Below are 27,408 nucleotides of genomic sequence, written 5' to 3' on the forward strand. Positions count from 1 at the left end.
GCTGATGCAAGGAAGTTGCGTTTTCACTGAAAAGCTTTTCATAGTCGAAATACGCTTGGAGTGTACTCGTATGCCAAATCACTGCCGAGAAGCGACCGCGCCAATTTCCAATTGAAAAACTAGTTCTGAATTTTTATACTCAGTTGAGCAGAGCTCACAGAGTATATTAAGTTTGATTGCATAACGGTTGGTTGTACAGGTATAAAGGAATCGAGATAGATATAGACTTCCATATATCAAAATCATCAGGATCGAAAAAAATTTGATTGAGCCATGTCCGTCCGTCCGTCCGTCCGTTAACACGATAACTTGAGTAAATTTTGAGGTATCTTGATGAAATTTGGTATGTAGGTTCCTGAGCACTCATCTCAGATCGCTATTTAAAATGAACGATATCGGAATATAACCACGCCCACTTTTTCGATATCGAAAATTTCGAAAAATCGAAAAAATGCCATAATTAATTACCAAAGACGGATACAGCGATGAAACTTGGTACGTGGGTTGAACTTATGACGCAGAATAGAAAATTAGTAAAATTTTGGACAATGGGCGTAGCACCGCCCACTTTTAAAGAAAGGTAATTTAAAATTTTTGCAAGCTGTAATTTGGCAGTCGTTGAAGATATCATGATGAAATTTGGCAGGAACGTTACTCCTATTACTATATGTAGGCTTAATAAAAATTAGCAAAATAGGAGAAGGACCACGCCCACTTTTAAAAAAAAAATTTTTTTAAAGTAAAATTTTAACAAAAAATTTAATATATTTACATTATATAAGTAAATTATGTCAACATTCAACTCCAGTAATGATATGGTGCAACAAAATACAAAAATAAAAGAAAATTTCAAAATGGGCGTGGCTCCGCCCTTTTTCAATTAATTTGTCTAGGATACTTTTAATGCCATAAGTCGAACAAAAATTTACCAATCCTTTTGAAATTTGGTAGGGGCATAGATTTTATGACGCTAACTGTTTTCTGTGAAAATGGGCGAAATCGGTTGAAGCCACGCCCAGTTTTTATACACAGTCGTCCGTCTGCCCTTCCGCATGGCCGTTAACACGATAACTTGAGCAAAAATCGACATATCTTTACTGCACTTAGTTCACGTACTTATCTGAACTCACTTTATCTTGGTATAAAAAATTAACGAAATCAGACTATGACCACGCCCACTTTTTCGATATCGAAAATTACGAAAAATGAAAAAAATGCCATAATTCTATACCAAATACGAAAAAAGGGATGAAAAATGGTAATTGGATTGGTTTATTGACGCGAAATATAACTTTAGAAAAAACTCTGTAAAATGGTTGTGACACCTACCATATTAAGTAGAAGAAAATGAAAAAGTTCTGCAGGGCGAAATAAAAAACCCTTGAAATCTTTGCAGGTATTACATATATAAATAAATTAACGGTATCCAACAGATGATGTTCTGGGTCACCCTGGTCCACATTTTGGTCGATATCTGGTAAACGCCTTCGCATATACAACTACCACTACTCCCTTTTAAAACTCTCATTAATACCTTTAATTTGATACCAATATCGTACAAACACATTCTAGAGTCACCCCTGGTCCACCTTTATGGCGATATCTCGAAAAGGCGTCCACCTATAGAACTAAGCCCCACGCCCTTTTAAAATACTCATTCACACCTTTCATTTGATACCCATATCGTACAAACATATTCTAGAGTCACCCCTAGTCCACCTTTATGGCGATATCTCGAAAAGGCGACCACCTATAGAACGAAGGCCCACTCTCATTTAAAAGTACTCATTAACACCTTTCATTTGATACCAATATCGTACAAACACATTCTAGAGTCACCCCTGGTCCACCTTTATGGCGATATCTCGAAAAGGCGTCCACCTATAGAACTAAGCCCCACGCCCTTTTAAAATACTCATTCACACCTTTCATTTGATACCCATATCGTACAAACATATTCTAGAGTCACCCCTAGTCTACCTTTATGGCGATGTCTCGAAAAGGCGTCCACCTATAGAACTAAGGCCCACTCTCTTTTAAAATACTCATTAGCACCTTTCGTTTGATACCCATATTGTACAAACGCATTCTAGAGTCACCCCTGGTCCACCTTTATGGCGATATCTCGAAAAAGCGACCACCTATACAACTACCACCACTCCCTTTTAAAACCCTCATTAATACCTTTAATTTGATACCCATATCGTACAAACAAATTCTAGGGTCACTCCTGGTCCACCTTTATGGCGATATCTCGAAACGGCGTCCACCTATGGAACTAAGGATCACTCCCTTTTAAAATACTCATTAGCACCTTTTTTTTGATACCCATATTGTACAAGCAAATTCTAGGGTCACCCCTGGTCCACCTTTATGGAGATATCTCGAAACGGCGTCCACCTATGGAACTAAGGATTACTCCCTTTTAAAATACCCATTAACACCTTTCATTTGATACCCATATCGTACAAACAAATTCTAGAGTCAACCCTGATCCACCTTTATGGCGATATCCCTAAATGGCGTCCACCTGTATAACTATGGCCCACTCCCTCATAAAATACTCTTTAATGCCTTTCACTTGATACACATGTCATACAAACACATTCCAGGGTTTCCCTCGGTTCATTTTCCTACATGATTATTTTCCCTTATGTTGTCACCATAGCTCTCAACTGAGTATGTAATGTTCGGTTACACCCGAACTTAACCTTCCTTTCTTGTTCATGTTGCTTTGGCCGGCACTTGAACTCAGGACCTTCGGTGCGGTATGCGAAGCACGCTCCCACCACACGACGGCGGCGGCTTTTTATCAATAAGTGGTTTGAGATTTTGGCAAGCACACGGTAAACATTTTGAGCCTAAATCTGAAACATTTTGGACGTATGTTCAAACCAAATTTTGTTTAAATATAGATTATAACGGTCTTCCTGAAAGTGAATGCATAGAACTGGGTTTCAATTTGAAACTGGAGAAGTCTACACTTAAACTTAAAAAAAAATAGTGGGCGGTTCCCTGACATCCTTTCAGTCAGCAACTAGTGATACACATTTCTGGTTCGGAACTAGACCTAAATTGCCAAATAAATACCTACTAGTTCGGTACTAACAAGATTATACCCAGTTATAAAATCGACAGCTTGGGTTCTTATTTTTCATATTTAATTTGAGAAATATGTCATCTACAAAGAAACTGCTACCAGCTTTAATTAACTCGACTATGAGTATGATTTCTTTTCCCAATCTTTCCCACTGGCTCGGAGGTACTGATAAATGCTTTAATATCGTACAAGAAGCAGCATTTAGAATTTCTCTTCGGTTCGGAACCAACGAAATAGTACCCAGAAAACTAGTAAGCTGTAATTTTAACACTAGTTTGGAACTACGGAAATAGCTCCAAAAAAAGAACTAGTTCCAAAGTGGAGATAAGTATCTAGTTCGGAACTATTGAAAGGTTAATGCAATTCAAACAAAGTAGATCATCGCCATGTTAAATTCGCCAGTTGGAAGCATGTAAAAGATATATAGGGCGAGCTAATAGAGGTTCCGAATGTACTAGAAACGCACCAGTTTTGAACTAGAGATTTTTCCTACAGCGTTGCTCTACCCAGTGTATAAGAAATCATTTCATAACACCTTATTATACAAAATTTGTTTAAAAAGATTCGGTAAATTTGTTATTTTTGAATTTTCAACACCAAATTTAAATTCTTAAGGCAAGTTTTAAAGCCAGACGTTTCTATTCCAGTTTCCATTTGTAGGTCTTTGAAACCTTTTGTTTCAAGCCCAGAAGTGACTACAAGTTTGTATTCTTAGATTTATTGAAACTTTTTTGCTTTTGTTTTAAAACAGTCTTAATATTTTTAACTTATTGTTTAAACAAGTTTTCAAATGAAATTTAATGAAATTAAAAAAGACAATATTAAATTGAGAGGTTTCCACTGAAATGTTTCAAAATGTGTTTAAAGCGAAAAATGGCTAAAAAAATTAGGTTCAGATTTCTGCATTTGCACCCGAAAATTCAAAAAAAAAAAAAAAAAAAAAAAATACAAATAAAAAATAAAGCTCCACCGCTGTATATAAATAGCGAACACAAAACTTTCCTTGCTTTAGTTACTTTATACTTAAATACTTAACGAGCAGCGCAAAACGTCAGGAACTAGTAAAATGAATTTCCACAAACATATCGTGATCTTGGTTATAGTACTTAGCGGTCTTTTGACCAGTATAAATTCCCAAAATGGCGATTATTTGGTACATTTGTTTAGACACTCATCGTATTTATGCGGGGGTTCATTGGTCTCTTGGCAAATAGTGGTCACAGCTGCGGCATGCGTGGACGATACAAGTTCACCTTTCATGTTCGTTGCACGTGATCCAAAACCTTATTGCGGACCAGCTCGCCACATGAGGAGTGTATCTCATCAAACTATTGGTTCAGAATGCAGAAATGGTCCTAATGATATAGCTGGAATTGTACTGCAGACACCCTTTGAAAGTTCTGATGGAGTGGAACCAATACCACTTTGCACAACTGGACTTTCGGTGGGCAAAACGATGGAGATTAGAGAAATGACTCAAAATATGGTAGGACAACAAGAATGTACAGTCGTAACATATGAGGTAACTATAGTAGCACCAGGTGGATGTAGGAATTACCCCATAGGAAAAAATATGTATTGTGCAAAAGTTTACGGATATTTGTGGCAAGGATATGGTGGATCACCGGGCGTCGATAATGGACAACTTTGTGCGGTGGGAATATTTTCGGGGTACGAAAGAAATCCGAAACTTTATATAAATGTAACTGATCCACCAATTCACGATTTCATAAAAGATCTGATTAAAGAGTATAATGAGTGAATTATTACTCTATCTCGGCTGAACGCTCCATTTCAGATTTATTTCATAAACATCTCAGCTCACGTTAAAATATATTGAATTTAAACTAATATAGGGCATTTTGGTATAAAATCTGAAGGGAGGTTCCATGAGAAAGTGAACTGTGGTGCGAGTAAAATGTATCTTATATAAAAATAATAAATTTAACCTTTAAACAATTTTCAATTTCTTTTATTCTTTTTAAAATAAAATGTGGATTTAACTTTTTCAATAGGGTTGAAATAGTATGTTCTATCATACGATATGTTGTGTTTTTTGCTGGTATCGTTTGATGTACTTGTTGGTCCAATTATTATATTTGCGTTTGATGGTTTGCTACACCTTATGGGTGTTTCCATTCTTTTGGTGTGCTCTCCGTTTCAAAAATTTTAGTAATTGTTTAAAATTGCATTGGTTTTTAATTTGTCGCTATTTCGGCATCAATCTAAAGCAATCTTCAGGAACATTAATTTTGGATATATGGTCATTAAAAATTATTTATGCAACTAGGTATACATATAAACCAAACACAACTAGCATATGTGATAATGCTAGATCGACTAACCATATTGTCTAAAACAAAAGTAAAATAAACATCAATAAAAATAAAACAATTTTAAGCAATTCCTTTATATAAATGGACAAAAATTAGTGAAAAATTTCTCCTTGCATAAAGAAATATTCTTGCTAAACTTTGATTTTTAAATTTTGACATAGAAATTGCAAAAATATTTATGAGAAGTAAAAATATAAAAGTGGAGCGCACATTACTTGGATTGGAAAGGAGATATTATTAGACAATCAATTGCGCTCCACCTTTCTATTTTTACTTCTCATAAATATTTTTGCAATTTCTATGTCAAAATTTAAAAATTAAAATTTAGCAAGAATATGTCTATATATAAGGAGAAATTTTTAGCTAATTTTTGTCCATTTATATCAGGCATGCTTAACCAACGAACCGATATCATTTCGTTACGATAATTAACGTTAATAAACGAAACAAAGTCATTTCGTTTCGTTTATTAACGTTAAGAACGTCAAATTAACGAAATGATTTTGTTTCGTTTTCTGCCATATCAAAACGAAATCAAATCGTTTATGTTGATTATTAATTTCAAACTATGCTGGCAAAGCTGATTGATGGCGGAGTCATTAAAGGTGAAAGCATTAGCCCAGCTGATTGCAACTTTTCTCATGAATCTTGACAATACGAACATTTCTCAGAGTATTTTTGACATTACCACCACACAAACAAATTACATGGAATTTGTGTGTGTATGTCCGCTCGCTGTTACCACCTTACGGCTGCACCATGGCTATAGCATTGCCAGCACAATTCAAACATAAAGTATCACGTTTTTGTTAACGTTTTTAACGTTAACGAAGGCTTTTCGTTTCGGTTAAAAACGAGATACAATTTATCTTGATAATTTCTTTATCGATAATATTTCGAAGTGTTTCAACGGAAACGGTGGAAATTTTTTGATAAACGATTAGCTTAACGTTAAGGTGCATCCCTGATTTATATAAAGCAAGTGCTTATAATTTTTTTTTTTTATTTTTTTTTTCTCCTTTTCTTACATTTTCTCGGCGTATTATCTTATCTGTGAAGTTTTACAGTTGTAGCTCAATGAGAATTTACATAAAAATCAATCCCAAAATTCCCTCCGTTTCGCACGATTATTCTAAATATGTCATCCCGTGCACCCCCTAATGAATCTTTTTGTATCGTTTCATCGGCTGTCATCGACCTCTGAAGTAAGTTCGAAATTTCAAGTCTCTAGCTCATCGAGAAGTTACTTAAAAGCTGGTTTGAAAAGTTTCAAATTCTTATCTAATTATTTCAATACGTGCGCCACCTAACGGATTTTTTTCCAGTTGTTGCATTGTCACGGTGTTATAACCTATGTGTAAAGTTTCACGTTTGTAGCTCAATGAGAAGTTACTTAAAAATCGATTGCAAGATTTGTATGAAAAGCGGACAAACATCGGATCGAAATATATAAAAAAATCGTATTTGTGGTCCGATTTGGTCCATATTTGGAACACATAATGCATACATGAATAGAAGGCGACCTATGATGCCCAATTTGGAACAAATATTACATACAGCCCGATAGAAATGACATCAAAATATCTGGAGTTGGAGGAGGGACAAGCATACGTGGCGCAGAGTCGAGTAAAGGAAGGAAGGATTATGTATTGAGCAATTAGATTGTAACAAATTGTCAGGAAAGTCCTTGCAGTAATGAGTCACTAAATGAACTAAATAGATTGAGAAATAATAGGCAATGAAATAAATACTAAAAACTTGAAAATAAAATAATTTAAAAAAATTGTTAAGTTAGACGGTTTTATTGAAAACAACACTTATATGAAGTAATAATAATACTAAAAGCTAGAAAATAATTAGGTAGGTGCTGGGTACTAGTCATCACGCTCCTCATCAATCTAGGGCGTTGATCAGACAATTAAATAAAAGCTTTGGGTGCGTGAAATTTCTAAAAATGTGAGGCGTATCATAACCTTATTAAGGTTCAGTTGGCCTTATATATGACTATCAATAGAAATTTGACGCGTCCAACTCTTTTATTTAATTGTCTGATCAACACCCTAGATTGATGAGGAGTGTGATGACCAGTACCTAGGACCTATTATTTTCTAGCTTTTGGTATTATTATTACTTCATGTAAGTATTGCTTTCAATAAAACCATTTAGCTTAAACATTTTTTTTAAATTATTTTATTTACATCTATACACGTTTACGCTTAAACTTTATATGGACTGCTAAGCGTCAAACTTTAAATACCCCTCTGAAATTGCTGCGCATAAAATTTGTACTGTCTACTAAATTTCAATACGCATTATAATCAGATGTAACTGAAATATGTGTCTACGTTCACCTATACACTAATTCTATGTATCACCTCTTAAAATGCTGCGTGTCCACTATTCATCGCAACTGATTCAGCTATATGTTATACATTATGGCCACCAGAGGTTTGTGTCTCCGATTATATGTACACTCTGTTCTGTAGCTAGTTATTTAACCACTGCTGCTTGATGGGTATCCTAAGCATTATCTAAGCGAGGATAAGCGTTTTTTTACGCACAAACGTAAAGTTATGCGCTTCTAAAAAAACACGACTAATGTTGGATGACCACATATTTTAGTTCTTTTGTTCCTATCCTATATATTTGTTTGTGCATATTTTTGTTTACAATGGTGGTACCTTAAATTGTATACATTTTTTATGTTTATTGTACTCAGCTGAGCAGAGCTCACAGAGTATATCAATTTTATTCGCATGATCTGGGCGTAAAAAAAAATTCATTTAGCCATGTCCGTCCGTCCTTGATATAACTTGAGTAAATTTTGAGGTATCTTAATGAAATTTGGCACGCAAGTTCCTGGACACTCATCTCAGATCGCTGTTTAAAATGAACGAAATCGGACTATAACCACGCCCACTTTTTCGATATCGAAATTTTCGAAAAACCGAAAAAATGCGATAATTCCTTACCAAAACGGCTAAAGCGATGAAACTTGGTAGGTTGGTTGAACTTATGACGCAGAATAGAAAATATGTACAATTTTGGACAATGGACGTGGCACCGCCCACTTTTAATAGAAGGTAATTTAAAAGTTTTGCAAGCTGTAATCTGCCAGTCGTTGAAGATATCATGATGAAATTTGACAAGAACGTTACTCCTGTTACTATATATGTTTTAAATAAGATTTAGCAAAATCGGATAACGAAGACTCTCACATAAAAAAAAAAATTTAAGTCACATCTTACCAAAAAATAGAATATCTTTACAGTATATAAGTAAATTATGTCAACATTCAACTCCAGTAATGATCTGGTGCAAAAAAATCCAAAAAAAAAAAAAAATTTCAAAATGGGCGTGGCTCCGCCCTTTTTCACTTAATTTGTCTATAATACTTTTAATGCCACGAATCGAACAAAAATTTACCAATCCTTGTGAAATTTGGTAGGGGCGTAGCTTCTATGGCGATAATGGGCGAAATCGGTTGAAGCCACGCCCAGTTTTTATACACAGTCGACCGGCTGTCCTACCGCTTGGCCTTTAACATGATAACTTCAGCAAAAATCGATATATCTTTACTAAACTTAGTTCACGTACTTATCTGAACTCACTTTATCTTGGTATGAAAAATGGCCGAAATCCGACTATGATCGCGCCCACTTTTTCGATATCGACAAATGAGAAAAATGCCATAATTCTATACCAAATAAGAAGAAAGGGATGAATAATGGCGATTGGATTGGTTTTTGACGCAAAATATAACTTCAGAAAAAACTTTGTAAAATGGGTGTGACATCTACCATATTAAGTAGAAGAAAATGAATGGTTATAGCAGCGGCGCCTAAACGTTGCCGATGAAGGAATTTAGCAGTTCCCGAAATGGATCTATACAACGAGCTTTGGCAGTTGTCTAAATTTTTTCTTTCTTCTATTCTAATTTAAAAATTTTTTCAATTAAGAAAAAATGTATCATAACAATAATAATGATAAAAAATTATTGTTAGGCCTTGAGCTCGATTCGAACCCGCGATCTTAAAATCAGTAGGCCGATATAACAACAAAAATTGTTAATACATCCCAGAGCACGGGGAAAAAGTGTCAATAAAATATGACACTATGGCGGCATTGCCAACAAACAAGTCCAATTTTCACAGCCATCCTGCAACAGATGTCGCAGTGTTGTGAATATCAATTGGCACGAAACAGAATAGAAGTAGGATTAATGAAGACAAACAAAAAACCGCTGTGATGGCTGAATGGTTATAGCAGCGGCGCCTAAACGTTGCCGATGAAGGAATTTAGCAGTTCCCGAAATGGATCTATACAACGAGCTTTGGCAGTTGTCTAAATTTTTTCTTTCTTCTATTCTAATTTAAAAATTTTTTCAATTAAGAAAAAATGTATCATAACAATAATAATGATAAAAAATTATTGTTAGGCCTTGAGCTCGATTCGAACCCGCGATCGTAGAAGAAAATGAAAAAGCTCTGCAAGGCGACATCAAAAGCCCTTGAAATCTTGGCAGGAATACTGTTCGTGGTATTACATATATAAATAGCGGTACCCGATAGATGATGTCCTGGGTCACCCTGTTCCCCATTTTGGTCGATATCTCGAAAACGCCTCACATATAAAACTAAGGTCTACTCCCTCTTAAAACCTTTCATTTGATACCCATGTCATACAAACACACTTCAGGGTTACCCTAGATTCATTTTCCTACATGGTGATTTTCCCTTATTTGACAAAGGATGAAGGAAAATCGTTCCAAAAACGGCACCCTTGATCTACAATTTGGTCGATATTTCCCAAACGTATGTGATATGGAATTAAAAACCACTTATAAACCATCTACGAAATCAACGCAGCTATAATTATACTCAGATGAGCAGAGCTCACAGGGTATATTATGACGAATATTAGCAACGCTAAGGGATACTTTCATCTCTAAGCCAATACTAAGCAGTAACTTGTATGCACATCAACAAATCAATCATTATGTCTATACAAATGTCCATACAGTCAGCTGGTAAACGAGTAGTAAATTCTAGAAATAGAAACGCCTAGAAGTATGCGAACGAGATATTACAGAATATAAAAGGAGCTAAAGCGGAGTAAGCAGTAATAAGTTTAATTTAAGCACGCTATCTGTTGGGAAGTAGAAGTGTTATTGTGAAGTACTTTAATAAAGGCCATTTTGCAATATTGAATATTGGAGTTATTTATTCAACAGTTTAGTGATTCGAATGTTAGCAGAAGGTTGCAAATAAGCGAAATTGCCCTAAATTCGTTACAATATAAATTTTGTTAAAGAAAATAATTAAGAGCGCTTCGAAAATATTTCAGGGGTGATAAAGAAATGCCAAATTTTCATATTTAAAAAAAAAATATTCAAATAAAACGAATTGATAGCTGAAGAAGGATAGCAAAGGCAACTTGCTTCACTTTTTATACCTTTCATGAAAATGAATTGGTTATTAACTTCGTCACGAATCCCAAAATCGTAAGTTGTTAAGTATACGGAAATAATCAGGATGAAGAGCTGAGTTGATTTAGCCTTGTCCGTCTGTCTGTTTGTATGCAAACTAGTCCCTCAATTTTTGAGATATCTTCATAAAATTTTGTGAGCGAGTGTATTTAGGTGTCCGATTAGACATTTGTCGGAATGGGCCGGATCGGACCACTATAGCATATATCTTCCATACATGCAATTTTTCCTCAATTTATCAGAATGAAGCTTCAAACTTCACCATATGCTTTCGTATATTGCACATATTGTTGTCTGAAAAATTGCCTGAGATCGGTCGTATATATAGCATAATCCCCCACAACTGATTGGTCAGATAAGAAACCTTTCGTAACTACTGCCCTATTTTAGGAGCTAGAGGCTTCAAATTTCACCAATTGCTTACGAATATAGCATATATTGTTGTCTGAAAAAATCATAGAGATCGATATATATCTATACCCCATATAAACTGTAATTTTTGCCCCTTTTTTACGGCTAGAAGCTTCAAATTTCATCAAATACTTACGTTTACGTCATATATTGTCAAAAAACGTGAAATTTGGCATCCTCACACAAAGTACCTACCTATTTTTTATACTCGGTTGAGCAGAGCTCACAGAGTATATTAACTTTGATTGGATAACTGTTGGTTGTACAGGTATAAAGGAATCGAGATAGATATAGACTTCCATATATCAAAATCATCAGTATCGAAAAAAAATTTGATTGAGCCATGTCCTTCCGTCTGTCCGTTAACACGATAACTTGAGTAAATTTTGAGGTATCTTGATGAAATTTGGTATGTAGGTTCCTGGGCACTCATCACAGATCGCTATTTAAAATGAACAAATAAACGAAATAGAACCATAACCACGCCCACTTTTTCGATATCGAAAATTTCGAAAAACCGAAAAAGTGCGATAATTCATTACCAAAGACGGATAAAGGGACGAAGCTTGGTAGGTGGGTTGAATTTATGACGCTGAATAGAAAATTAGTAAAATTTTGGACAATGGGTGTGGCACCGCCCACTTTTAAAAGAAGGTAATTTCAAAGTTTTGCAAGCTGTAATTTGGCGTCGTTGAAGATATCATGAAGAAATTTGGCAGGAACGTTACTCCTATTACTTTATGTGTACTAAATAAAAATTAGCAAAATTGGTGTACGAACACGCCCACTTTAAAAAAAAAAAATTGTTTTAAAAGTCAAATTTTAACAAAAAATTTAATATCTTTACAGTATATAAGTAAATTATGTCAACATTCAACTCCAGTAATGATATGGTTCAACAAAATAAAAATATAAAAGAAAATTTCAAAATGGGCGTGGCTCCGTCTTTTTTCATTTAATTTGTCTAGAATACTTTTAATGCCATAAGTCGAACAAAAATTTACCAATCCTTCTGAAATTTGGTAGGGGCATAGATTCTATGACGATAACTGTTTTCTACGAAAATGGGCGAAATCGGTTCAAGCCACGCCCAGTTTTTATACACAGTCGACCGTCTGTCCTTAGGCTCGGCCACTGATACGATAACTTGAGCAAAAATCGATATATCTATACTAAGCTTAGTACACGTACTTATCTGAACTCGCTTTATCTTGGTATAAAAAATGACCGAAATCCGACTATGACCACGCCCAATTTTTCGATATGGAAAATTACGAAAAATGAAAAAAATACCATAATTCTCTACCAAATATGAAAAAGGGATGAAACATGGTAATTGGATTGGTTTACTGACGCAAAAGATAACTTTAGAAAAAACTTTGTAAAATGTGTGTGACACCTACCATATTAAGTAGAAGAAAATGAAAAAGTTCTGCAGGGCGAAATCAAAAGCCCTCGGAATCTTGGTAGGAATACTGTTCGTGGTATTATATATATAAATAAATTAGCGGTACCCGACAGATGCTGTTCTGGGTCACTCTGGTCCACATTTCCGTCGATATCTCGAAAACGCCTTCACATATAAACTTAAGGACCATTTCCTTTTAAAACCCTCATTAGCACCTTTCATACCCATATCGTACAAACGAAATCTAGAGTCACCCCTGGTCCACCTTTATGGCGATATCTCGAAAAGGCGTCCACCTATAGAACTAAGACCCACTCCCTTTTAAAATACTCATTAGCACCTTTCATTTGATACCCATATCGTACAAACACATTCTAGAGTCACCCCTGGTCCACCTCTATGGCGATATCTTGAAAAGGCGTCCACCTATACAACTAAGGCCCACTCCTTTTAAAAGACTCATTAACACCTTTCATTTTCTACCCATATCGTAAAAACACATTCTAGAGTCACCCCTGGTCCACCTTTATGGCGATATAGGTGGAACAGGGGCGTCCACCTTTAAAACTAAGTCCCACACCCTTTTAAATAATCATTAACCCACTTTATTTGATACCCATATCGTACAAACGCATTCTACAGTCATCCTTTGTCCACCTTTATGGCGATATCTCGAAAAGACGTCCACCTATAGAACTAAGGATCCGTCCCTTTTAAAATACACATTACCACCTTTCATTTGATACCCATATCGTATAAACACATTCTAGAGTCACGCCTGGTCCACCTTTGTGGAGATATCCCGAAATGGCGTCCACCTATAGATTTATGGCCCACTCACTTTTAAAATACTCTTTAATACCTTCCATTTGATACCCATGTCATACAAACATATTCCAGGGTTACCCTAGGTTCACTTTCCTACATGGTGATTTTCCCTTTTTTGTCTCCATAGCTATCAACTGAGTATGTAATGTTCGGTTACACCCGAACTTAGCCTTCCATACTTATTTTACCTCTATATTAAGTCGCTTTCATGTTTTCATTTCCATACGAATTTTTGACCCACGTAAAAGTCTTTTTCGGTAACTTCCCGTTGAGCTAGACACTTGATACTTAGAACATAGTTCAGATCTGAGAGACATTACAATGCAAGTGAAAAAAATCCGCTAGGTGGCGCACGGATCGAGATATAAAGAAAATTTATTTTAAAATGGAAATTTTGCGATCGACTTTTAACTAACTTCTCGGTTACCTAGAGACTTGAAACTTGGCACACAGTTCGAGGCTTGGTGACAATACAATTTACAGAAAACAAAATTCCGCTAAATGGCGCGCTAAGTGAGATAACTAAAAATCCTTGAAAAACGAGGGGAATTTTGCAATCGATTTTTGAGTAACTTCCCGGTGAGCTGGAGATATGAAACTTGAGCCGTAAGTTAGACCCGGTGACAATGCAACATTTGATAAAAAAAATTCCGCTAGGTGGCGCATGGATCGAGATATTAGGAAAATTAATTTTAATTTGGGAATCTTTCAATCCATTTTTAACTAACTTCCCGGTTACCTAGAAACTTGTAACTTAACACATTGTTCGAGACCCGGTGGTAATACAATTTATAGAAAACAAAGTTCCGCTAGGTTGCGTGCTAATTGAGATAACTACAAATCACTGAAAAACGAGGGGAATCTTGCGATCGATTTTTGAGTAACTTGCCGGTGAGCTAGAGACTTGAAACTTGCGCCGTTGGTCAGAACCCGGTGACAATGCAACATTTGATCAAAAAAAAATTCGCTAGGTGGCACGCGGATCGAGATATTAAGAAAACAAATTTTAATTTGGGAATCTTTCAATCCATTTTTAACTAACTTCCCGGTTATGTAAAGTCTTGAAACTTGGCACTGAGAGGCCTGGTGAAAATACAACTTATAGAAAACAAAGTTCCGCTAGGTGGCGCGCTAGTCAAGATAACTGCAAATCCTTTAAAAACGGTGGGAATCTTGCGGCCGATTTTCGAATAACTTCCCGATGAGCTAGAGACATGAAACTTGGGCCGTAAGTCAGAACCCTGTAGCAATGCATTACTTTATCAAAAAAATTCCGCTAGGTGGCGCACGGATCGAAATATTGAGAAAACTAGTTTTAAATTAGGAATCCTGCAATCGACTTTTAACTAACTTACTGGATAACTAGAGACTTGGAACCTGAAATATAGTTTAAAACTCGGTGACAGTGCAATGTTTGATCAAAAAATTTGAGCTACGTAACGCACAAGTTGAGCTATGTATTTAGAAGATTAGGCCATACCTTCATGGCTAGCCTCCTGAGTGTTGCAGGCGTTGTAGAATTCCACCTCGTTGAAGGCACAACTCAATGCACGTCCTTGCATACTTTTAGGCGTACGCGACTTTCACCACGATTCTTTTAGACTTTCAGGCGTATGCGAATTACACCACGATTTTCACTGTGCAAATTAAGTAGCTGACAAACGACTTGGAATCAGGGATGCACCTTAACGTTAAGCTAATCGTTTATCAAAAAATTTCTACCGTTTCCGTTGAAACACTTCGAAATATTATCGATAAAGAAATTATCAAGATAAATTGTATCTCGTTTTTAACCGAAACGAAAAGCCTTCGTTAACGTTAAAAACGTTAACAAAAACGTGATACTTTATGTTTGAATTGTGCTGGCAATGCTATAGCCATGGTGCAGCCGTAAGGTGGTAACAGCGAGCGGACATACACACACAAATTCCATGTAATTTGTTTGTGTGGTGGTAATGTCAAAAATGCTTTGAGAAATGTTCGTATTGTCAAGATTCATGAGAAAAGTTGCAATCAGCTGGGCTAATGCTTTCACCTTTAATGACTCCGCCATCAATCAGCTTTGCCAGCATAGTTTGAAATTAATAATCAACATAAACGATTTGATTTCGTTTTGATATGGCAGAAAACGAAACAAAATCATTTCGTTAATTTGACGTTCTTAACGTTAATAAACGAAACGAAATGACTTTGTTTCGTTTATTAACGTTAATTATCGTAACGAAATGATATCGGTTCGTTGGTTAAGCATGCCTGCTTGGAATTCTCTTGTTATGTTGCGAGGTGGAATTCTGTTGTTTTCGCTAGTGTTGTCAGCGAAAATACCACTAATTTTGTTAAATCTTGCTATTTTGAACAAATAAGAATTTTCACTTAGGAATTACTTAAATTACTAATCAAAGTTGCAATTCTCTTTTTGTAGGTAGTACAAAAAAATTCAAAAAAATATGATAAAAAAAATTTTAAGGACTACCTTTATATAAATGGAAGAAAAAATAGAAGGAAATTTTTCCTTTAATACAGACATAGTCTTGTTGAATTCTGACTAAAAAACTTTAACAGTAGCTCTTGCAAAAGAATTTTGGTATTTAAAATTATAAAGGTGGAGTGCGTGATTAAATTTTAAATAATCAATTAGTTAATCCCAAGTACATGGTTTGCCTTAAATTGAAAGATTGCGCTCCACCTTTATAGTTTAAATCCCAAAATTCTTACAAGAGCTATTGTTAAAGTTTTTTAGTCAAAATTCAACAAGACTATGTCTGTATTAAAGTAAAAATTGCCTTCTATTTTTTGGTCCATTTATATAAAGGTAGTCCTTAAAATTTTTTTATCATCTTTTTATTTTATTTTATATTTATCCTAAAAATCGTTTAGGTATGTATGTGCATCTGTTCACTATTTATTTTTTATCTTATACATCCTATTATTTGGAGATTACGAATGGGATAAGATTATTGTTCAGCCACATTCATGAAAGGTATGAAGACAGTCCCGTCCTTACTTGTCTTTATATTTTATTTTACCCATTTCATCGCTATTTTTAATTGCTTCTTTAGATTGGCTACATTTATTAGTGCCATTTGTACCCACTCTCTGTAGGGAGTAATTTTTTTGCAGGATCCTATGTGGATGTGACTTCCAACTCTTCTATGAAGCTTTCTTCAAAGACTGTCCGTTTGGAGATGACGTCACTCGGAACTTGAAAGTTTGAGATGCTTTTCTCAGTATATCCGTGTACCCCCGCATAAGTGGAGGATTGTCTCCAAAGTCTACATGTTGCACTTGCACCTGGTCCCTGTTATGCAGAAACACGCCAGAATTTGAGGATAAGGAGATATCTCTTAAGGTCTTAGAAGTGTCAGTGCATCCACGGAAGCTAGGATCTAAGTTTTCTTTCGTAGGACTCAGACTCGATTTTGAAAAGTTTTTGTAGAGAATGACCACTTTCATCGATTTGCTCCAAATTTTCTTCAAAATGCACAGAGTTCACATCGTGTCATCATGTATGTATTTGATAAATTTCAAACCATAAAAAAATTATTTTTAAATTGGATTAGATTTTCAACTTCACGCAACAATAATTGATTTGTGCATCGAAATAATGATGCGTTGATTTAACGAAATGCACAAAAACTCTGCCACACAAAAGTAAGCATAATTAGGTTTCCAAAAATAATGCACTTCAAATTGAATAAGATTATAAATTTTTTAGTATTTGCGGCTAACCAATTCGAAAGACGGAGAGGCGTGAAATCGGACACTGTGGCGAACTCTTCATTATTGGAATGGAATTCTTGTTGATTGAATGGTGACACGGTGCTGGTGGTGGCGGTGCAACAGAAAAAAATTGGTTCTATACTTGCAACAGACGTGTAAACACTTACTACATACATCTGCGCATCATCATTTGAGCGTGGAAGAGGTATGCAGCAAGGCAAAAGCACGCAGCAGCACTGCACGATCTCTACTGTACTCAATCGAACACTTGGTCGGCATCCTGTGGAGCGGTGGCTGTAGCGGAGACTGCAGCTGTGTTAGGAGCACCCTACTATCGCACTTTATGAGCGTCGAGCTTATCGGTGCGGGTGTTGATGGAAATACAACATGCGTGCCACACAAGCTCTACTACAATTTCATTATATTGCAATGTAGCAGTTGTAAGTAGAACAGCAGACGTGCTGCAATATTTCAAAATTTGTTCAACGTTGCTCATAATAGGGATGATACAAATCGTATCGATGCATTTTGGTGTTTAGTGGGTCAACGTGAAAGACCCCGCAAACCTGTGATCCCGCACAATTGTATCTATTCGAGTTTTCTTCCCGAAGTTTATCCCATCATTGGATGTAGAATTCTATTATGGTGATCTCTAGGATAGAGACCACAGATTAACGCCATGTAGGAATTGGCAATTGATCTCTCATTTCTAGTATCCAACATACATCATCGCGTTTCGTGTTGACGGAAAGCCTCGGAACCAGACGGTATTCCAGCAGCAGCCATTAAGTAATATCGGACATTATGAATGCTTGATACAGCATGACAATTTTTTTAAAGGCTCTTCGAAACTTGTATTGTAGCCGTCATGTAACAAGCAAATAACTTTCATTCAGGTAGTGCGGCCTTAGACCTTGAAAATGCAATTTAGTCGAAATCGAACTTTTTTCACTAGCGTGGATTTAACTTAGCGAGGTAAGTTTTCGTCCTACTTCTTCTTGTAGCGGTAAAAATACTTCCGAAAGGTCGATCGCAACGATTTGATATGACGACGAGAACATTTAAGATCTGTGTATTTAAGTTGCCTCTTACGGCAGGGATGCCGACAGCGGGAATATTCTAAACTCCTTAATCTCCTGCGAGCAGTTCTCCGCCTCAAAGGCATAGCTAGACGAAACATTTTTAATAGCGCGAAATGAACAGAAATGCCACCTACTTGGAGCAACGATTCCAAATCTTAGTATATAACCAACACCACGTTACCAGAAGCTATCTTACAGATCGCATCATCATATACGAAACCTAAAAGAACCCAAGGATTATAAAATTAAGATGTAAATCAGGTCGAGAAACAATTCTCGGGTATAAGCTATGGAACGTCAGCAACAATAAAGTCTTCAGTTCTGAAATACTGGATGATAAATTCTGATCCGGATGCACAGGCGATATTGCCGCTAATTTTACCTTCCATCACCCTCTTATCGGCACAGGTTTGGTCACCGGGGAAGCCCCTTCGGCATCTGGACATATCGGTGTGCGAAAACTAAAACAATGCGCTATTTAAATCAATGCGCTAACACAAAGCACTAGCATAATCTTTATTTTGCGCCAATGTATTAGCGCATAAAAATATTGCGCCATTACCCAGGGCAACACCACGAACGATATCTTATTTACGTATATACAGCTGCTAACAGGAAAATAGTACTGCTCATTTTTTTTGCGAATTTCATCAGTTATACATATATCCTTTTTTTATTTTCAATGAATGAATTGTGGAACTGAAACTAAGTCAAACAAAAGTTTTCGAAAATTTTCGAAAAATCATGAAGTTTTCATCAAATTTTGCAAAAAAGTGCATGAAAAACGTTATCGGAGATTTTCGAAAATTCGGAAAATTTTCGTGAAAATTTCGAATAATCTTTCTCGAATTTTTAGTTGAATTATCAGCAGAACTAAAACACCCTTCGGAAAAAAAAGATTTCCAAAGCAATGGGAATTTTAAGGAACTTATAATTTGACCTGGTTGGAGTAAAATTGATTGTGCTACAAAACTGCATACTCAAAAAAATTGCGAAAATTCTAAATAGAAAATTCGAAACTTTCACGAATTTCCGAAACTTTCTGCAAACGTTTTAAAGGTTGGCTTGCAAAGTTCCCAGTAACAAAATTCAACAGCCTTTTTGGAAATTCCAAATTTTTATGAAAACTTCTACAATTTTGGAATTGTTTTGAAAATTTTTTTGAGATTGGTTTGCATAAGTTTTGCTACACAATTCATGTTATATTTTTGAAATTCGAAATTTTGATGAAAACTTCTTGAATTTTCGAATTAAGTTTTTGAGATTGGCTTGCATAGTTGCAGTTACACAATTCATGAAATTTTGTCGAAGTTCGAAATGCTTGTTGAAACCTCTCGAATTTGCGAAAATTTTCCAAAACGTTTTTGAGATTAATTTACATAGTTGCAGTTACATGATACATGAAATTTTTTCGATGTTCGAAATGCTTATGGAAACTTATCGAATTTTAGAAAATTTTCGTTTTTTAGATTTGTTAGCATATTTTAAGTTAGAATTAAAAAAAGAATACAACCGAAGAAAGTTGCCAAAAACTGTCACTGCTATTTTCGTGTTCGCAACTGTAGATAAAAAATAGTTCAAATTTAAGTACTTATCAATTTTCACGCATTTCAACCGAACCGGTGGTGGCGAAGTGCATGCATCATTGGAAATACAGTTGTGCCGTGCAGTGAAAAAATTAAGAAAACCTCAATTTTCCTTTGATCTAAACATTTTAGTTGCGGCTTTTCGTGTGGCCGCATGAAAATTCCTACAAAACTTTTAGAATTTTTTTTTTGTAGTTTTCTTGCCAAAAATACTTAAGGAAAAGTGAAGTAAATGTGCCGTGACATGGAGAACGGTGATAGTTGAGCAGGCGCAGGAGGGTGTAGTGCATACCGTAATAGAGGCGGCAAAGCGCGCAATTATTTAACAAGGGTGACTGAACTTATTTTCACTTTCATTCAATGAATTTCGCATTGCCTTGGCTGGTGCGCACTATTAAAGTTCAATGTTGTTGTTGTTCGTGTGTCTGATGATGCTGTAGTGCGGTAGTAAAATTGGTTGCTATTATAGATACGTACTCGTAAGTGCACTTAAAGTGCTTTTAAGTTGGCACAAGTTATAAAAATAAATTAGCTACTGCCAAATAGCTTTTCGAAATTTTTTCAGTTCGAAAATATTCAATAAACAAAGTGTTGCATTGATCTTTCTTTTATTTTTATTTTTCAATTAGAAAATGAACTCGCGACGAAATGTCAAACTGCAAATATTTAACTAAATGTGGCCAAGTCAGAAAAAAATTTATCAAGCATAAATTATTTTCCCAGTAAAACATGATTCAATCACAAGAGGTTTGTTCCTCAATGATTACAGATCTTTGACACTCCCAAATTGAAAAATGTGGACGGGTTGCTTTTATGAAATAAGGAAAACGGGGAATAATTCAATCCCCTTCAGTGAAATTGTAGTAGAAAAGTATCTTTGGTAGTATATTAGTAGTCATAATAAATTTGTAAATGCCAAAAGTTTTTGGGGAAATAATTCATTTTCTACTAAATATTTCGTGAATTGATAAAGTTATAATTTTATTCAAAAATGCACTATCTCAAAATTTGTTTCCAAAACTCCCTACATGAGCATACGTTCAATGCATTTTGTCATAAGAGGGAGTTAATGAAAATCATTCTGAGATGAAGCGTTCTTCAATCTAACTCTAATATAGGGCCAAATCCTGAATTGGGAAATTTTTAAAAAATATAGATGGCATGATTTTGAACAGGCAGCCAACATGGGGTGATACTCTACTCAGCAATGAGCTGACAAAAAAAAAAAAAATACAAGAAAATGGCTTATTGTCTTAGAGCTTTATATTCCGGCCTTGACTTTGACAGAAGATTTAAGCTTTCGTGCGGTCCTGCTACACAGGGAGTATGCACCTTTTTATTCTGAAATTTCGGAAAGCTCTTTTTCGTAAAGTATTCATGAAAGCGTTCCGGATAAACCGTTAATTTAGATTATTCGGAATACGTTCATTTGATACTACCTCACGAGGTCCGAATATGCATAATATTCCAAATATAAACCGATTCTCCAAATTCTTAAATGGAGACGAATGTTCCGAACATACGGAATTAATAGAAGGTCGACTTTTAATACGTGCCCAAAAATATTGAGAGAAGTGTCAAAAGACGCAATAACAATAATTCGAAGGCGCAAATAAAAATTTTAGCTCGTTCAAAAGATATTGACGAAAAACCGAAAATTACCCCGGGTTGCGATGGCGGCCTTCAGCCGAGCTTATAAAAAATTATCCTGGCCGGTCCACCAATGAAGTGGGATCAAAATTAAATGCGTGCAAAATCCATTTGTACACAAAGTCTTTTTCAGTGCACAAAACCATTACAACAACCACATGAAAATTGCCCACTTCAACTGCAAATATCTCCGGACAGAGATACAATTTTTCTTTTCCGCTTTAGGATTATTGTTTTCGAGGTCACCTCTCTCGATATTTTTGGACGCGTATTAGCAGTAGACTCCTGTTCTAGACTTTTACCTAAATAAGTTAACATGCCCAATGGGTACATTTCGTTATGGCACCTCCATTATTTACTAATGACATTTTTACGTGAATCGATGTAATAGTGGAGGTTTTGACGTTGAACAATGAATTTTGAATTGGTTTAAGTTTCGTATGTTCATAGGTTTACGAAAGTGCACGATTCCTTGGTGTCCGTACTTTTCATAAAACCTATGTTCAGCCACACTAATAGATCATGGCACAGTTAATAAATTCATCATAAAATTAAAACAAATATTCTAAGGATTTATGCAGTTAAGTACTTATCGGGTATTTGTTAACTGATTGCTTCCTATTTCTACTACTAATATTTTTCAAAAATTCGCAAAGGAACAACACAGTTAACGGACGTCAATTCGATTAGGGAGCAAAATGGTTGTAATTGTCAAAAAATTTGTCTCTCGAGCAAACCTCTTGTGATTAAATTATGCCAGTAAAACGCATTTTGAATTTTTTTCGAAGCCGAGCTTATGGTTCTAATTTTAGCTTACGGCAAAAGAAAGATTCAGTATGTATACATAAGCCATAGCAATATAAAAGTTTAGCGAGTGTACATAAACCAAATTAAAACAAAAACCGAGAAATAAGCGCACAAGATAGAGAAGGCGAACAGGAAGTAGGAGGAGGCGAACAGAAACAACAGCATTCGAATGAAGTAAATTGAGTGAAAACAGCAACCCCCAGCGGTTTAAGGGGCTTAGAATATACCCGCGGCAAGTATGCCTGTCGTAAGAGGCGACTAAAATACCAAATTGATTCAAGGGAATCCGTAGCGCAACTTTTTAAAGGTGTTGATGGCACAATATATAGCTTCTCCAACCCGATTGTCACCTCATCTAACCGTGACGAATCCTGTTTCTTTGACAGCCGAGGCTCTGGCGACCCCAAGTTCGTCATGGATGTAGAGAGTGGGTGGGCGGGATGGCTTAGAAGTTTTCATGTGGTCATATTAAATCGTTTGTTGTTTGGTGCTTGTTACCGGAACGTACCCGATCTGCATCCGGCAAAAAACCATCATCATCGATTACACTCCCCAAGGCCATCGAGGAGTGTCGTTATCGCAACAACAACAGGGAAAACTGCAAAATTAAAAAAAAAAAAACAAGTAAGGAAGGCTAAGTTCGGGTGTAACCGAACATTACCTACTCAGCTGAGAGCTTTGGAGACAAAAAAAGGGAAAATCACCATATAGGAAAGTGAACCTAGGGTAACCCTTGAATGTGTTTGTATGACATGGGTATTAAATGGAAGGTATTAAAGAGTATTTTAAAATGGAGTGGGCCATAGTTCTATAGGTGGACGCCATTTCGGGATATCGCCATAAAGGTGGACCAGGGGTGACTCTATAATGTGCTTGTACGATATGGGTATCAAATGAAAGGTGTTAACGAGTATTTTAAAAGGGAGTAGCCCTAAGTTGTATATGTGAAGGCGTTTTCGAGATATCGCCCAAAATGTGGACCAAGGTGACCCAGAACATCATCTGTCGGGTACCGCTAATTTATTTATATATGTAATACCACGAACAGTATTCCTGCCAAGATTCCAAGGGCTTCTGATTTCGCCATGCAGAACTTTTTCATTTTCTTCTACTTAAAATGGTAGGTGTCCACCTATTTTACAAAGTTGTTTTCTGAAGTTATATTTTGCGTCAATAAACCAATCCAATCACCATGTTTCATCCCTTTTTTCATATTTGGTATAGGAATATGGCATTTTTTTCATTTTTCATAATTTTCGATATCGGAAAAGTGGGCGTGGTCATAGTCGGATTGCGGTCATTTCTTATACCAAGACAAAGTGAGTTCAGATAAGTACGTGAACTAAGTTTCGTAAATATATATCGATTTTTGCTCAAGTAATCGTGTTAAAGGCCGAGCGGAAGGACAGCCGGTCGGCTGTGTATAAAAACTGTGCTTGGATTCAACCGATTTCGCCCAGAAAACGTTTATCGTCGTATATTCTATGCTCCTACCAAATTTCACAAGGATTGGTAAATTTTTGTTCGACTTATGGCATTAAAAGTATTCTAGACAAATTGAATGAAAAAGGGGAGCCACGCCCATTGTGAAATTTTCTTTTATTTTTGTATTTTGTTGTACCATATCATTACTGGGGTTGAATGTTGACATAATTAATTTATACATATACTTTAAACATAAAAAAAATTTTGTTAAAATTTGACTTAAAAAGATTTTTTTTTTAAAAGTGGGCAAGGTCGTCATCCGATTTTGGTAATTTTTATTGAACACACATATAGTAATAGGAGTAACGTTCCTGCCAAATGTCATCATGATATCTTCAACGACTGCCAAAACTGGAAACCTGGAAAACTTTTAAATTACCTTCTTTTAAAAGTGGGCGGGGTTATAGTCCGATTTCATTCATTTTAAATAGCAGTCTGAGATGAGTGCCCAGGAACCTACATACCATATTTCATCAAGATACGTCAAAATTTATTCAAGTTATCGTGTTAACGGACAGACGGACGGACGGACGGACATGGCTCAATCAAATTTTGTTCGGTACCGATGATTTTGATATATGGAAGTCTATATATATCTCGATTCCTTTATACCTGTACAACCAACCGTTATCCAATCAAAGTTAATATACTCTGTGTGCAAAGCACGCTGAGTATAAAAACCGAGACAAGTTTAGGAAATTTGTATATTGCATTTTCTGAACGACATTTTTTATAGGACAAAACTGCTTTTAGCAGCCTGATTCTAATGTGGTAACAACTTTCTTCATGTGGTAACTTTTGTACCCTTTTGGTATTCTGCCCACGAAAGTAGCCGGATAATTGTTTACCCACTAAAATAGGTGGTAACATCGATGTAACCACACAAAAGCTGTTGTTTAGAAAAAGGCAATACTGAAAAATAAAGAATTGTGAGCCCAAATAAGTAAACATAATAGTAAAAAAGTGTTGCCTCTTGCTATACATATTTGTTTCCATGTACATTCACAGTATATATTACAATATAGCTATGTAAAAACGTATGCATGTATGCACATATGTATATACACATCGTCCCGTTTATTCGTTAACATCGTATCTACGAGTGACACATTTTCGGTAAAGCCATGACGGAACCATACACGGTGGCAGCAAGGTGACATACCTACAAACAAATAAAAATTCCATGTACTTCGTTTTTGTAATTTCGATGGACAAATGTCAAAATCGTACAGCGCCGGAAGTTGATGTATCAAATTAAATAAAAAAAGTTTATATTCAGCTGTCCCATGCTGCCACCTTGTATCGTTCCGCCATGGGTAAAGCGAAGAAAACCAACTTTTAAATTTCACCACAGACACTGGTGAGTTTTTCGGTGATGGCAGCGTTACCACTTTGGCCAGAATCGCGAATAAAACAACTGGTAACGATTTTCGGTTACATAATGTTCTGGGTACTATTTTACCGGTAACGCTAAGAATCGGGCCGTAAGAGACAAGAGGTCAGCGCAAAGGACCGTGAGGCAGAATAACTGCAACGAAGGGACATTCATCTGTAAAGCTGCTGGACAAAGGGAGGCGGAACTCGCAGTATTGTGAAGCAAGAAGACGACAGAGTTAGTAACTGAATGCCAATAAAGAGGGAGAGAGAGTAAAAGTTTGGAGTGGCTGAAAGTCAAAAGCAGTGAGCATTGAGGGTACAGCCTTCCCCGAAACGCATCAAACGTGACAAAACAGTATCCGAATGTAGCGCTTATCAATTTCAGCAAATCATTTGGGTATGTGGAGATCTGAAGAAAGGAAGCTGCTTAGTGCAATGAACGGCATGATGCCAAACGAACCGAGTAAGTATACTGACTTCATTCTTCAATTAAGCGGAGTAATACATGGGATTGTGTTGATAAGGTGCATCAATATTGCAACCTAACGATTGTTGGAGGGAGTTGTTCTAAAAGCAATGCAGAAACGCACAGCTTAAGGTGGTGTATTGAGCGCCGATCCTCACAATACCAAATAAATTAAATAAATTCAAAAAACGCTGCTTCGGTTACAACGTCGAAGCCGGAAAATTTCCACACGGCTTTGGAAGTCACTTTGTCTACCACGGCGCAAGGAGGGTCAGCACTCCTTCTTCTGAACAAACTAGAAGGCGGTGGCATGGGTAGTATTTATTTGGGGAGACACAATGTCGAAAATCAAGATCCAGACACACCAAAATACAGACAAAATTCAAAATTTCCGATAAGTCAAAATACAAACAAATCAAAATACAGACTAATCATAATACGGAAATTCCTAGACTCTCCATTCAAAAATAAATGTAATTTCTTGAAAAAGTACATACTTTAAAGGACTATGGATTTGTATTTCAATTAATATTTTGTAACTTTGTAAATGAAGATAAACCTCAGCGAGGGGATCGCGTAGCCGGTGTTGGAACAGCTAAGGGGTAAGGCCGCTTACGCAGAAAAATGTTCTGCGCACAAATACTGTGGATCGCGTAGCCGGTGTCGGATCGGCGAAGGGTTATTTTTTTGAAGCGTGGCCCAAGGCCGCCTACGCGGAAAGTTGGTCTGCCCACAAATTCTGTGGATCGCGTAGTCGGTGTCGGATCGGGAAAGGGTTATTTTCTTGAAGCGCGTCGGAAGGCCGCCTACGCAGACACGAGTTCTGCACACAAATACTGTGGATCGCGTAGCCGGTGTCGGATCGGCTAAGGGTTATTTTTTTGGAGAACGATTCATCATAGGCGCGAAGGCGAGTACTCAACGCAACGCGTGGTGGTGGCGATACAATCGATGGGCTAGCTCATTTTACGCATATATATTACTACAGGACCTCGGTCTGAGAATAAAAGTCTGAATAAAAAAAATCCAATGGTACAAAAGAAAAAAACAATAAGCCCAGATTGCTTTGAATTTTATTTATTTCCATTTAATGATATTCATTTCATCTTCTTTTCTTACGTGCTCCCTCTCCTTTGGGCTTTCTCTCCCTCTGTCTGGCAAAAATTTCACACTTTGTGTGGAGGAAATTCATGAGAAACCCTCCAGAAAAAAATTCTCCAATATCAGCGCGAATTTTGAGAGACCTTTAACTTGTACTTTGTTAGACTAAAATTGATTGATTGATTGAAAATTTCAGGGAACTCTAAATAGAAAGTTCGAAATTTTCGTACATCTTTCGGACATGGTGCAGATTCGTCTCGAAGATAGTTCTCTAAAATCCTATTGCATTTCCGGTACTTAGATCAGAGATTTTTTTTGAAATCAGGTAACCAGCTTTTAAACCTTCATTTCAACTCCCATTCAAAACAATCAGAACCCAACTTGAAAGCAGAAGTTGAAATCAGGCGAATGTTTTGACCTTTTGCAACGCGAGGTAAACGACTGTAAGACGTCAACTTTGGGTATCTTCGCTTTCCTGCGCCAGACAAAGGTAAACTGTCTTGTTAGTTCCTGTATCTTACTAATTTCCACCAAATTCAGAGTGCATATTTGGAGATTACTGC

At 36.2% G+C, this 27,408-nt stretch overlaps 1 protein-coding gene across 1 annotated transcript in view; it reads right to left on the reverse strand.

Annotated features, from left to right (window-relative positions):
• The window catches only part of tkv (thickveins), a 929,476-nt gene that overhangs the window by 410,280 nt on the left and 491,788 nt on the right, over positions 1-27,408 (reverse strand). The gene's annotated exons all lie outside the window — the stretch shown is intronic.

This window comes from Eurosta solidaginis, chromosome 2 (assembly GCF_040869045.1).
Source record: "Eurosta solidaginis isolate ZX-2024a chromosome 2, ASM4086904v1, whole genome shotgun sequence".
Taxonomy (NCBI): domain Eukaryota; kingdom Metazoa; phylum Arthropoda; class Insecta; order Diptera; family Tephritidae; genus Eurosta; species Eurosta solidaginis.